Source organism: Nicotiana sylvestris, chromosome 12, assembly GCF_000393655.2.
Source record: "Nicotiana sylvestris chromosome 12, ASM39365v2, whole genome shotgun sequence".
Classification (NCBI taxonomy): domain Eukaryota; kingdom Viridiplantae; phylum Streptophyta; class Magnoliopsida; order Solanales; family Solanaceae; genus Nicotiana; species Nicotiana sylvestris.
The window spans coordinates 127,915,814-127,927,137 of NC_091068.1; positions in this window are offsets into that span (position 1 = coordinate 127,915,814).

The window sequence follows — 11,324 nt, forward strand, 5'->3', positions numbered from 1 at the left end:
AAATCATCAGTTCTTATAAGTATAAAGTTTGAGTTCACAATCTAATGATGGAATTGGACAAACCATCAGGAATGATTGTAGCACAAGATTAAATATAATTAATCTTGATTATGGGAATGGTTTAATTCCAACTTCTTGTGCTAGTACATTTTGTATGTATTGAACGGACCAGGTAGAGATAAGTATTTTATACTGACTTAATAAAATAAACTCTCTAGCCATTAAATGTACTTATACTCTTAATCTTGATATAATTATTATTAGCTGTGTATATTATTATTGTTTTGATTTATTAAAAGGCGAGATTCTTTCGTGGGTCAATATGCCTGGTAAATTGGATAATAATAATATACATTGGCGAAGTAATAGTTAGTTGATGGAATCCATGTCTCGGTTTAGAGATTGATGATATACCTTTATGAAAGCTTATAAGTTTTCATGTGTAAACCCGGCCGGTGGATTTTGTATCCGACACATGAAATAAGTTAAGCGAAAGTCTAAAGGAAATAATCAATAAATTAAATCGTCAGTAATTTAATTTAATTGATTCGTATCTGAATCTTAACATGGGGAGTTAAATAAGATTTAATGGATGAATTTCGAAATTGAATAAGGAGTGTAATTACGAATTTTTAGTGGAATAATTCGTAATTAATTATGGTGGATATTAATTTCGAAAATTACAAATTAATTCCATAATTGGAAGCCTTGTTAATTAAATTCTGTGGTCCCTACTGTGCCTAAATAATAGGAAATAAAGGAATCCTTTTTCTGGTGGAAAAGAAAACCTAACAGGTTTTGGAAAAGGGTCTTAACCCTTAAAACTTGTGCTATAAATACATAAGGTTTTCCACCTAGAGGGATGAGTACATGGTGGCTGAAATTTTCAGCCAAGTTTTCCTAGAAATTTCGCCCACACGAAATTGCTATTTTCGGGTATTATTTGGGTAACACAGTAGAAGACCGTGGAACGTTCGAGGATCACGATTGTGCGGGTGATGGAGATTCCATTGAGAAGTTATGGAACTGAAGGCTCACGTGGTAGAAGAGATATGTTCACGCTTCAAGAGGTAACCCGTGAAATCCCGTTTATGCTAGTTGTCTAAATTACATGTGATTTTGATACTGGGATTGCTTCCGCTGCATATAATAATCCATCAATTGGTATCAGAGCTCACTCACATCTAATTAGATAACTAAGTTTTTCATGAAACAAGAATATGGTGTTTATGTGCATTTTTTGAATTACATATATATGTGGTTTTCTGAAAAACTGCACTGCTGTTTTGTGAATTAACTGTGCATAATTTATGGATTATTCTTATAATCATGAGATATATGTTTTCTTATTGATATTTGATTGAGATTATCTGAATTTTTTGGGGTAAACCCTAGAAAAACGCAAAACCTGTTTTTGACCGAATAGCCGGAATTTTCGGAGGTCAGCGAACTTGACGGACTCCGATTGAGCTGAAATTTGGTGGGTCCATCGGAAACGCCGTGATGAGAAAAACTCACTGCTTTAGCAGTGAATCATGGTATTTTTCGGCGTTTTGAGGTCGTTTGGACTGTGTTTTGGACGTTTTTCTATTTTCTGGAAATTATTTCTTAATAATTTTAATTCTTTTTTAATTCAATGGTGTTGGGGATGACTCCCCATGGTCCCCATGATTAAATACTAGTCATATAATAGGTTTACACATTGACTATTAGCAAATAAACGTGTTGTTGTATTAAATTCAATAATAGAGGTGTAAGATTTTATTGACTAGGTCTTACAAGGTATAATTCATATTGTGTAATGATATAATTATTTTGTAAGAAAGTAAAATTCTCTATTTGATATCCTGGATGACTAATGATTGGAGCGTTTGGCATGTTTGTGCATAAAAAATTTCTCAAATTTAAGTTTATATTTTCATGCCCTACGTGATTACTAGTTTGGATTTTCGATGAAGAATTTTGTTCTCTGATTGGAGGTTCTAATTAAGTGAAATATGACGGTATGTTGTATGAGTTTTATAATGTTGGTATGACTTTTAAGCTATGGTCTACCATAAAATAATTTTATGAGCTAAATATATATTCACTTGTAAATTGAGAATTTTATGAGTAATAAATAGTTACCACTGAAGTGGTTTGTTTATTTGAACTCATGAAAAATTCTTAGTAAATTTGTACATGTGAAATTATATCTATTCATGGATTGAGCATTATGATTAATAAGTAGGATCCACAAAATGGTCTATTTATTTGAGTCATTGAAATATGTTTAATATACCATGTGAAAATTATCCTTGAGAAATCTACATTAATGGTGGAGGTTCATAACTAGAAAAAGAGTATTTATCTTTGGGTACTAGTGAAACTAACTCCACCCATGAGAAGAGATATTGGGGTTTTCACTGAACGGGAGAAAATATAATATCTCAGGTTCTTATGTATTTAATAAAAGGATAATTTATTGCAAAAGGAGATATTATATATCCTAGAAATAGGAAGAAAATAATATATGCCTTGAGCTCATAGTGTAATTATAAGGAGAATGGAAATCAATATCATATTTATTTTAATTCATGAAACTACTTAAAACGGTTATTCTCCGAGTTTGGTTACAGGCTAGTGGTCATGAATTTGACGGACTCCGATTAACCTGAAACTTGGTGGGTTCATCGAAAACGATCTAGTGAAAAAAAATTCCTTGCTATGCAGTGAATCATGTTATTTTTTTTGGCATTTTGACGTCGTTTAGATGGGTTTTCAAGCAGTTTATTAAATTGAATTTGTTATAAATATGAAAAATTATTCTTTATATATCGGCTATATTTGTGTTAAATCTGAAACATGATGATTTAACTTGATATGATATATAGCAAGAATGCAAATCACATGGATTTAATCCTGACTACGCCAAAAAAATAATTTATTCGAATTTGGTCTAGTTTTTGGCGATCATGAATTTCACGATCTCCGAATGACCTGAAATTCGGTAGGATCATTGGAAACGATCATTTAAGAAGAACTCACTGCTATGCAATGAATCACATCGTCTTTTGACGATTTGGGATCGTTTAGGTGAGTTTTTTGGAGGTTTGACGGATTAAAATGTGATTTACATACGAAAAGTCATTCTTTCTATCATTTTATATGTCTAATCTGGAACATGATAACACATGTTGATTTGACATGAATTGGTATATGATAAAAAAAATGTAGGTCATATTTTAAATTCTTAAAAAAATGCTTAAAATGATAATTTTCCAAATTTGGTCGCAATTTTTGATTGATATGAAATTTGGTAGATTTATCAGAAATAGTCCAGTCAACAATAATCACCACTATACAGTGTGAAATATTAATTTTAGTATTTTAAGACTGTTTAAATGGGTATTGAGCATTTTTTTAATATGGAACTTAATCCTCAGAGAAAAGTTCGTGGTTGTGATAAAGTGGTGATGGGAATAAACCCCTATGGTCTTCATTTTTTTTTATTTATAGTGAGATAATAAATTTATGCGTTGACATTAGGTCTTCCTCCATATCGGATAAATTTATTATGAACTCACTGGCTATAGTTACTAGTTATTGATAACCAGTATTAACTCTCCATCTGAGCTTAAAGGGTTGAATCAATTTTGTAACTACAATACAATCATGATTAAGTGGTGATAGAAATATATTTCTATGGTCTTCCACTATTAATTTCAAGTGAGTAATAAATTTATGCGTTGACTTTAGGTCTTCCTCCATATCGGATAAATTTATTGTAAGCTCACTAGGTGAAATACTAGTAATTGATATCGTGTACTTACTCTCCATCTGAGTATACATGTTGGATCAATGAAACTAGAGCTATTAAAAATGATGTTCACTTGACTTAAATTAACAGTATACTCTCCATCTGAGTTGGGTCTGTTTTAATTATTGGAGTGAATAATCTGGCATTGCATATGTATGTTGCATGAGTAGTTCTTTCCCATCGAAATTGCTATTCAAGATGCATGACATATATGTGTAGTGTGTTTTAAAATTTTTGTATTAAAAAGTTATATACAATTGACTGAAAATAATAGTATGCTCTCCATCTGAGTTGGTTCTATTTATTTTTGGATTGTATAATTCTTGCATTATATAATATACTTTGCATGAATAATTCTTTTCCCATCGAAATTTATTATTCCAGATGCATGTATGTATATAAATATTGAATGCAGTCTGAATTTTACTATTCAGTGTTTTGACTTATTATGATCTATTTAATATTTTTATCTCAACTCCACAATGATTTTATGCAATTTGTCGTATTACTTGTTAAAATTTTCTTTTAGTGATAAGGCATTAATTTTAAGGATGCAATATATGTACTTTTGTTAGAAGGAATTTAATTCCGGTTTCTGGGCAAAATAAGAGATGGATATTTGTTTTATTTTTCGAATAACTCTTGAGTTATTGAGCTTAATAAACACTTTATCTCTTGTGGTACATGAATGCATGACCTTGTTATTATATATTGATGTCTCTCCTGAACAGAACAATATTAGTCTACCTCATAAGAGAATATGTTCTTCAAAATTGAGTAAAACTTATCTGTGCACTTTTATCTAAGTCATATTAATCTGGATAGGATTTCAAGTTGGTCAAGTATGGACCTTAAGGTTCATTGAAAGTAGAGGCACTACCAACTTGTGGATCCTGTTTGGAAGGAAATTTGACTAAAAGATGTTTCCCTTTAAAAGGAAATAAAACTAGTGATAAGCTAGAATGAATCCTTTCTGATTTGTATGGTTAAATGAACATACTCGTAAGAGATAGATTTTGAGTATTTTATGACGTTCATAAATGATTACTCAAAATATTAATATATTTATTTGATGCACTGTAAGTCTTAATGAATTAAGTAATTCAAGGTTTTTAAGACTTGAAATAGAGAAGCACCAAAGAAATATATTAAGTTACTACAATTTGATTGTAGTGGCGAGCATCTCTCTAAAGAGTTTTTTAGTTACATATCAGAATAGGGATTACATCTCAATTGACTACACCGTAAACTCCATAATAGAGTCGTGTAGTAGAAAGAAGAAATAAGTCTCTTTTGGATATGGATAGACTAATGACGTGTTATTCAGATTTGCCTTATTTATTTTTGGAATATTTCCTGGAAACTTCAAATTACATTCTGAATTTAGTTCCTTCTAAGCTAGTACCTGGGACATCTATAGAACTGTGGACTGAATGTAAGCTTGGTCTGTGGCATGTTCAGATATAGGATTATCCCGCATATGTGCTGAAAGGGAAAGCAGATATGTAAGTTGGAACTAAGGATGGATAGGTGCATGTTTATCGAATATCCAAGAAAACGAATGAAGCTTTATTTTATTGTCCTAAAGAAAATAAGGCAATTGTTAAAACAAATGCATTTTTCTAGATAAGGACTGTTTAATAAAACATGTTCCTAGAAGTAAACTATTTTTACAGGAACTGGGCAAAGAAATAACTAGATGTTCAAGAACATCAAAACCCACACGTCAGAATTGACGTTCCATTGCATTTAAGTAGTGGGAGAACGTTAATAGACATAATATGCCTTTATCGAGTGGGAGTGATGTTTGAACATTGAACACTATAGTAAGAAGTCACTAATATTTCAATGTCGTGAGGTAACGAAGGTAATATTAGTGGTACTTCGTCTTAGTGGGAGAAAGCTAAAGAAAATTATAGTTCGGTGTTCATTCTTGGGATAGTTTCGGTAACAGGATCTCTGAAGAGTTTAATACCAAACTAGATAATTACGACAAAGTACTACTGGACAAATATTGCATCAGATATAACTTGGCAAGATTCTTTAACAAAACCTTATTTGGTGAAGACTTTTAATAGTCATGTAAAAGAATGCCTGAGAAAGTTGTAGATGCATGGTTATGAGTCTAAGTGGGAGATTGTTGGGGCATATACTATTAACCATGCATTTGGATATAGTATATTCTAATAATTATCATGGTTAAAAGTCTAAGTGGGAGATTGTTGGGATATATACTATTAACCATGAGTTTGGTTTAGATATAGTATTTATTATGAAATAATTGTTTATTCAGTTTTAATAAAGTTTTAAATAGATCATATAATAGTCTGTGTCCTTTGCTTATATAGTAGATGATTTAGTGTATAGAGTTTAGCTTATACACGGAAGATTAAATCATCGGTTCTTATAAGTATAAAGTTTGAGTTCACAATCTAATGATGGAATTGGACAAACCATCAGGAATGATTGTAGCACAAGATTAAATATAATTAATCTTGATTATGGGAATGGTTTAATTCCAACTTCTTGTGCTAGTACATTTTGTATGTATTGAACGGACCAGGTAGAGATAAGTATTTTATACTGACTTAATAAAATAAACTCTCTAGCCATTAAATGTACTTATACTCTTAATCTTGATATAATTATTATTAGCTGTGTATATTATTATTGTTTTGATTTATTAAAAGGCGAGATTCTTTCGTGGGTCAATATGCCTGGTAAATTGGATAATAATAATATACATTGGCGAAGTAATAGTTAGTTGATGGAATCCATGTCTCGGTTTAGAGATTGATGATATACCTTTATGAAAGCTTATAAGTTTTCATGTGTAAACCCGACCGGTGGATTTTGTATCCGACACATGAAATAAGTTAAGCGAAAGTCTAAAGGAAATAATCAATAAATTAAATCGTCAGTAATTTAATTTAATTGATTCGTATCTGAATCTTAACATGGGGAGTTAAATAAGATTTAATGGATGAATTTCGAAATTGAATAAGGAGTGTAATTACGAATTTTTAGTGGAATAATTCGTAATTAATTATGGTGGATATTAATTTCGAAAATTACAAATTAATTCCATAATTGGAAGCCTTGTTAATTAAATTCTGTGGTCCCTACTGTGCCTAAATAATAGGAAATAAAGGAATCCTTTTTCTGGTGGAAAAGAAAACCTAACAGGTTTTGGAAAAGGGTCTTAACCCTTAAAACTTGTGCTATAAATACATAAGGTTTTCCACCTAGAGGGATGAGTACATGGTGGCTGAAATTTTCAGCCAAGTTTTCCTAGAAATTTCGCCCACACGAAATTGCTATTTTCGGGTATTATTTGGGTAACACAGTAGAAGACCGTGGAACGTTCGAGGATCACGATTGTGCGGGTGATGGAGATTCCATTGAGAAGTTATGGAACTGAAGGCTCACGTGGTAGAAGAGATATGTTCACGCTTCAAGAGGTAACCCGTGAAATCCCGTTTATGCTAGTTGTCTAAATTACATGTGATTTTGATACTGGGATTGCTTCCGCTGCATATAATAATCCATCATTAAAACTGAATAAACAATTATTTCATAATAAATACTATATCTAAACCAAACTCATGGTTAATAGTATATATCCCAAAAATCTCCCACTTAGACTTTTAACCATGATAATTATTAGAATATACTATATCCAAATGCATGGTTAATAATATATGCCCCAACATATACTATTAAACAAAGATAAGACGTGTCTCCTAACAATATTGTATATCACTGTCATATCATGTTGTACATAATAAGACTGGAGAAATTATGTGAAGAAACTTTTTATTTTTAATTTCTATTTTGTATTCAGTACTCCTATTTGTTTTTGGGACCCGACCAATTGGGAATTGTGCTGAAGAATCATACTTTAGAGTGTAAAGTGCCCCTATTAGGGAATTCAATAAGAGTGTTCAAATTTTGAACACTCTTTGTTAATGGGCTATGCAAGAGTATTCAAAGTTTATTTTTAATCAATAATAAGTAATATTTTATTTTATACGTAGTATAATTTTTCGACGAAGGGTGATCAACTGACTACTCTTAGGCCAACATAGCTTCGCCCTTGATCAAAGATAACTTCATAAACTTAAGACCTTGGTTAAGGTCAGGAACCTCATTCTCCTTTCCATATTTAACCTATTCTCTTTAAACAAAATTAACATTGATTGCGGGATTCAAATGATATGTAGGAGGGAAATTTCGGTAGCTCAGTTAGTTAGCTACCTGAATATTCATTTTATTGGTGAGAGTTTGATTCTTCATCTTATAATTCCTTCCCCAATTTCTCCTTTCCCTACCCCTAAAAAAAGGCAAATGGCTAAATATACCCCTCTACTTTTAAATATTATTTACCTATACCCCTCGTTATACTATTGGGCTATTTATATCCCTACCGTCATACTATTGGGTTATCTAAATCCCTACTGTCATACTTTGAAATAAAAATACCCCTATTTTGGATGGAGTGCCACGTGACAACACCAGATTAAAACGATCCATTTTTTACCCGAACCGTTTTTAAAAAAACCCACAACCCGACCCCTATTTTCATTTTTTTCTAGTTTTTTTAAAATTTCAGTTTTTAAAAAATGAAAATATTTTGTTAAAAAACAAAAAATATTTTTTTTCTGTTTTTATAAATTTGTTTTTCCAGTTTTTAAAAACAAAATTCTTTTAAAAAACTAAAAATATTTAAAAAAATATTTTACAAAACGAAAATATTTTGTTGAAAATATTTTTTTCAGTTTTTAAAAAACGAAAATATTTTTTTTCTGTTTTTACAAAAAAAATCAGTTTATACAAAAAAAATTCCAGTTTTTACAAAAAGAAAATCTTTAAAAAAACTGGAAAAAAAAACATTTTTCTAAAACGAAAGTATTTTGTTGGAAACAATTTGTTTTGCAAAATCTTTTCACTATCTACTCAGTTTAAAAAAACTAAAATATTTTGCAATTTTTTTTAGTTTTACAAAAAGAAAATTCTTTAAAAAAATTGAAAAATAAAAATATGGTTCGGGTTGTGGGTTTTTTGTAAAACGGGTTGGGCAAAAAAAAGAAGAAATGAGTCATTTTAATCTGGTGCTGCCACGTGGCACTCCATCCAAAATAGGGATATTTTTGTTCCAAAGTATGACGGTAGGGGTATGGATAACCCAATAGTCTAACGAAGGGTACCAATAAACAATATATTTGAAAGTAGAGGGGTATATTTGGCCCTTTGCCGAAAAAGAAAAAATAAGTAGGAGCATTCTTTTTCGCTTGAGACCAGCAATTGAATTATAGAAAATTTACAATCAAATTTGTATCTTTAATATACAAAAAATATTATAAATCACAATTTTAAAGTAAAAATTTAAAAACATTTTAAAAATTAACATAAAAGTATCTGATGTTTAACAGTAAATAGTGGCCATGCAAGTCAAGCTTCTAAAAAGTTGTAAGGAAAATATATCGAGTTCAGTTGAACTCAAACCATCAAATATAAAAGAATTAACCTAATGAGTTAGTCCATCCAATTGCTTAATAAACTAAAAATAATTAACGGATCTGTTTATATATATATATATATATAGAAAAATAATTCATGTAGTATATTAGCAAAACCCATATATATATATATATAGGTTAATTCTTTTATATTTGATGGGTTGAGTTCAACTGAACTCGATATATTTCACATCTATACAATTAATTTTATATATCTGTATATGTGTGTGAATAATTATTAAAATCTCAAAAAAAAAAAAAAGAGTTCACAATTTTAAAAGACAATGGGTTAGCGTTAAGAATTTGAAAGAATCTATCAAAATTAAATCTTGAATTGCCTCTATATGACATATGTTGGTTGATGCTGCATCATTTTTATTTATGCATTTCTAGTGATGTTTGTTTCTTCCTGTGCTTGCAGCTTGCGACGTGCATCCAACCACAAATTAATGTCACTTCTTTGTTTAGTGTTAGACTATACATTTTACCTTTAATTATATGCTGTGCTACATACCAGTAGGTTTTCCCAATGGAGGGAAACAAGATTCATAATGAGAGTGTAAAAATTTCTTAATAGAAGTCAGACAAAGAGACCAACAATATGCAGCCAGAACGTGATGAATTTAACTGAATTAGGATACCATAATATTTAGCGTTCATGTGGCCGAGTTGCATCCCCTAGAAAAGGCTACGTTTGATTCATGTGTGTCACACAGTGGCGGAACCAAAATTTTTATCAGGGGTATCAAAATATAAAAAAGTTAAGAAGATTCAACGTATACTATATGTAAAAAAAAATTATATTTTTGAGCAAATTAAACAGTCTCCGCCACTGTGTATCTAGTGCACCAAGGTAGTATTTTTCTTTCCATTTCCTTTTTATGTTTTTTTCCTTTTGAAGAGGTTAAAAACTTGCATATAAAGCAATAGATGTAAGGCTCTGTATTTACATATAGATTTTTTATTACTGAACCCTGGTTAATTAATATATATTTCACCTCATTACTTACTTAATCATGATAACTTGACATAATTTGGTGTTGAATATCGAATCCGGGCCGTAAGATTTCACCTTGGAAGAGAGAGAGAGCTATATTGTTTGCAGTATGTGTTTGAAGAATTGTTGTTGCCCTCTATTGGCTGACAATTAAAAGGAATGAATATTTCAAAGAGAAAATATACTATAAGAAAATAAAATTAAAAAAAAAAACTTAAGGAGATTGACTACTAAAAATCTTGACAGTAAATCTTAAGAATCCAAATTATTCACAAGTCACAATAAATCTTAAAGAGAAGATAACAGAATTTAATTTCTGAAGAGACTAACAAAAATCAAGAAGCTAATGTGAAGAATAGAAAGCAAAAAATATGTAAACATTGATGCCTCGAGTTTTTTTCCATAGACGAAGAGGGCAAAATGTAAGAGAGATAATTGTGTTTAGGTTTTGGTGAAAAGACAAAAACTGTCCCTCTAATTTTTGCATTGTTGATTTGTTATTAGGGGCACTTAAGGAAAGTAAATATGGGTACAATGCTAACATACTACCTTCATGTAGTATGTTAGCAGATATATATATATATATATAAACTTTGTCATCATACCGGAACAGGGGGCGGATCTACCTTGTCGGATCGGGGTGGCTCGCCACCCGCACGCTTCGGCAAAAATTCTTAATAAATATGTTGATATCTATGAAAAATGAGCTACATATGTAAAGTGGCACCTAGATAACACAAACAGCAAGCGGGTGCCATGGCTCTACCTTTATTTTAAAGTCTGTAATCTATCGCATGGTTCTGGGTTGCAAATTTTATGTTTCTTTGTTTAAAGATTTTTTTCTACTTATTAACCCTAGATTTCCCTCTGTTTTCTTCCGGTTGTTTGCTACTAAATCCCTCTATATTCTTACTTTGTTTAGATTTCTATACATTAGTATTCATTTTGCTCCCTATAATTACATCTTATTTCATAAGCAATTTCGTTCGATACGTAATTTTAAAATTAT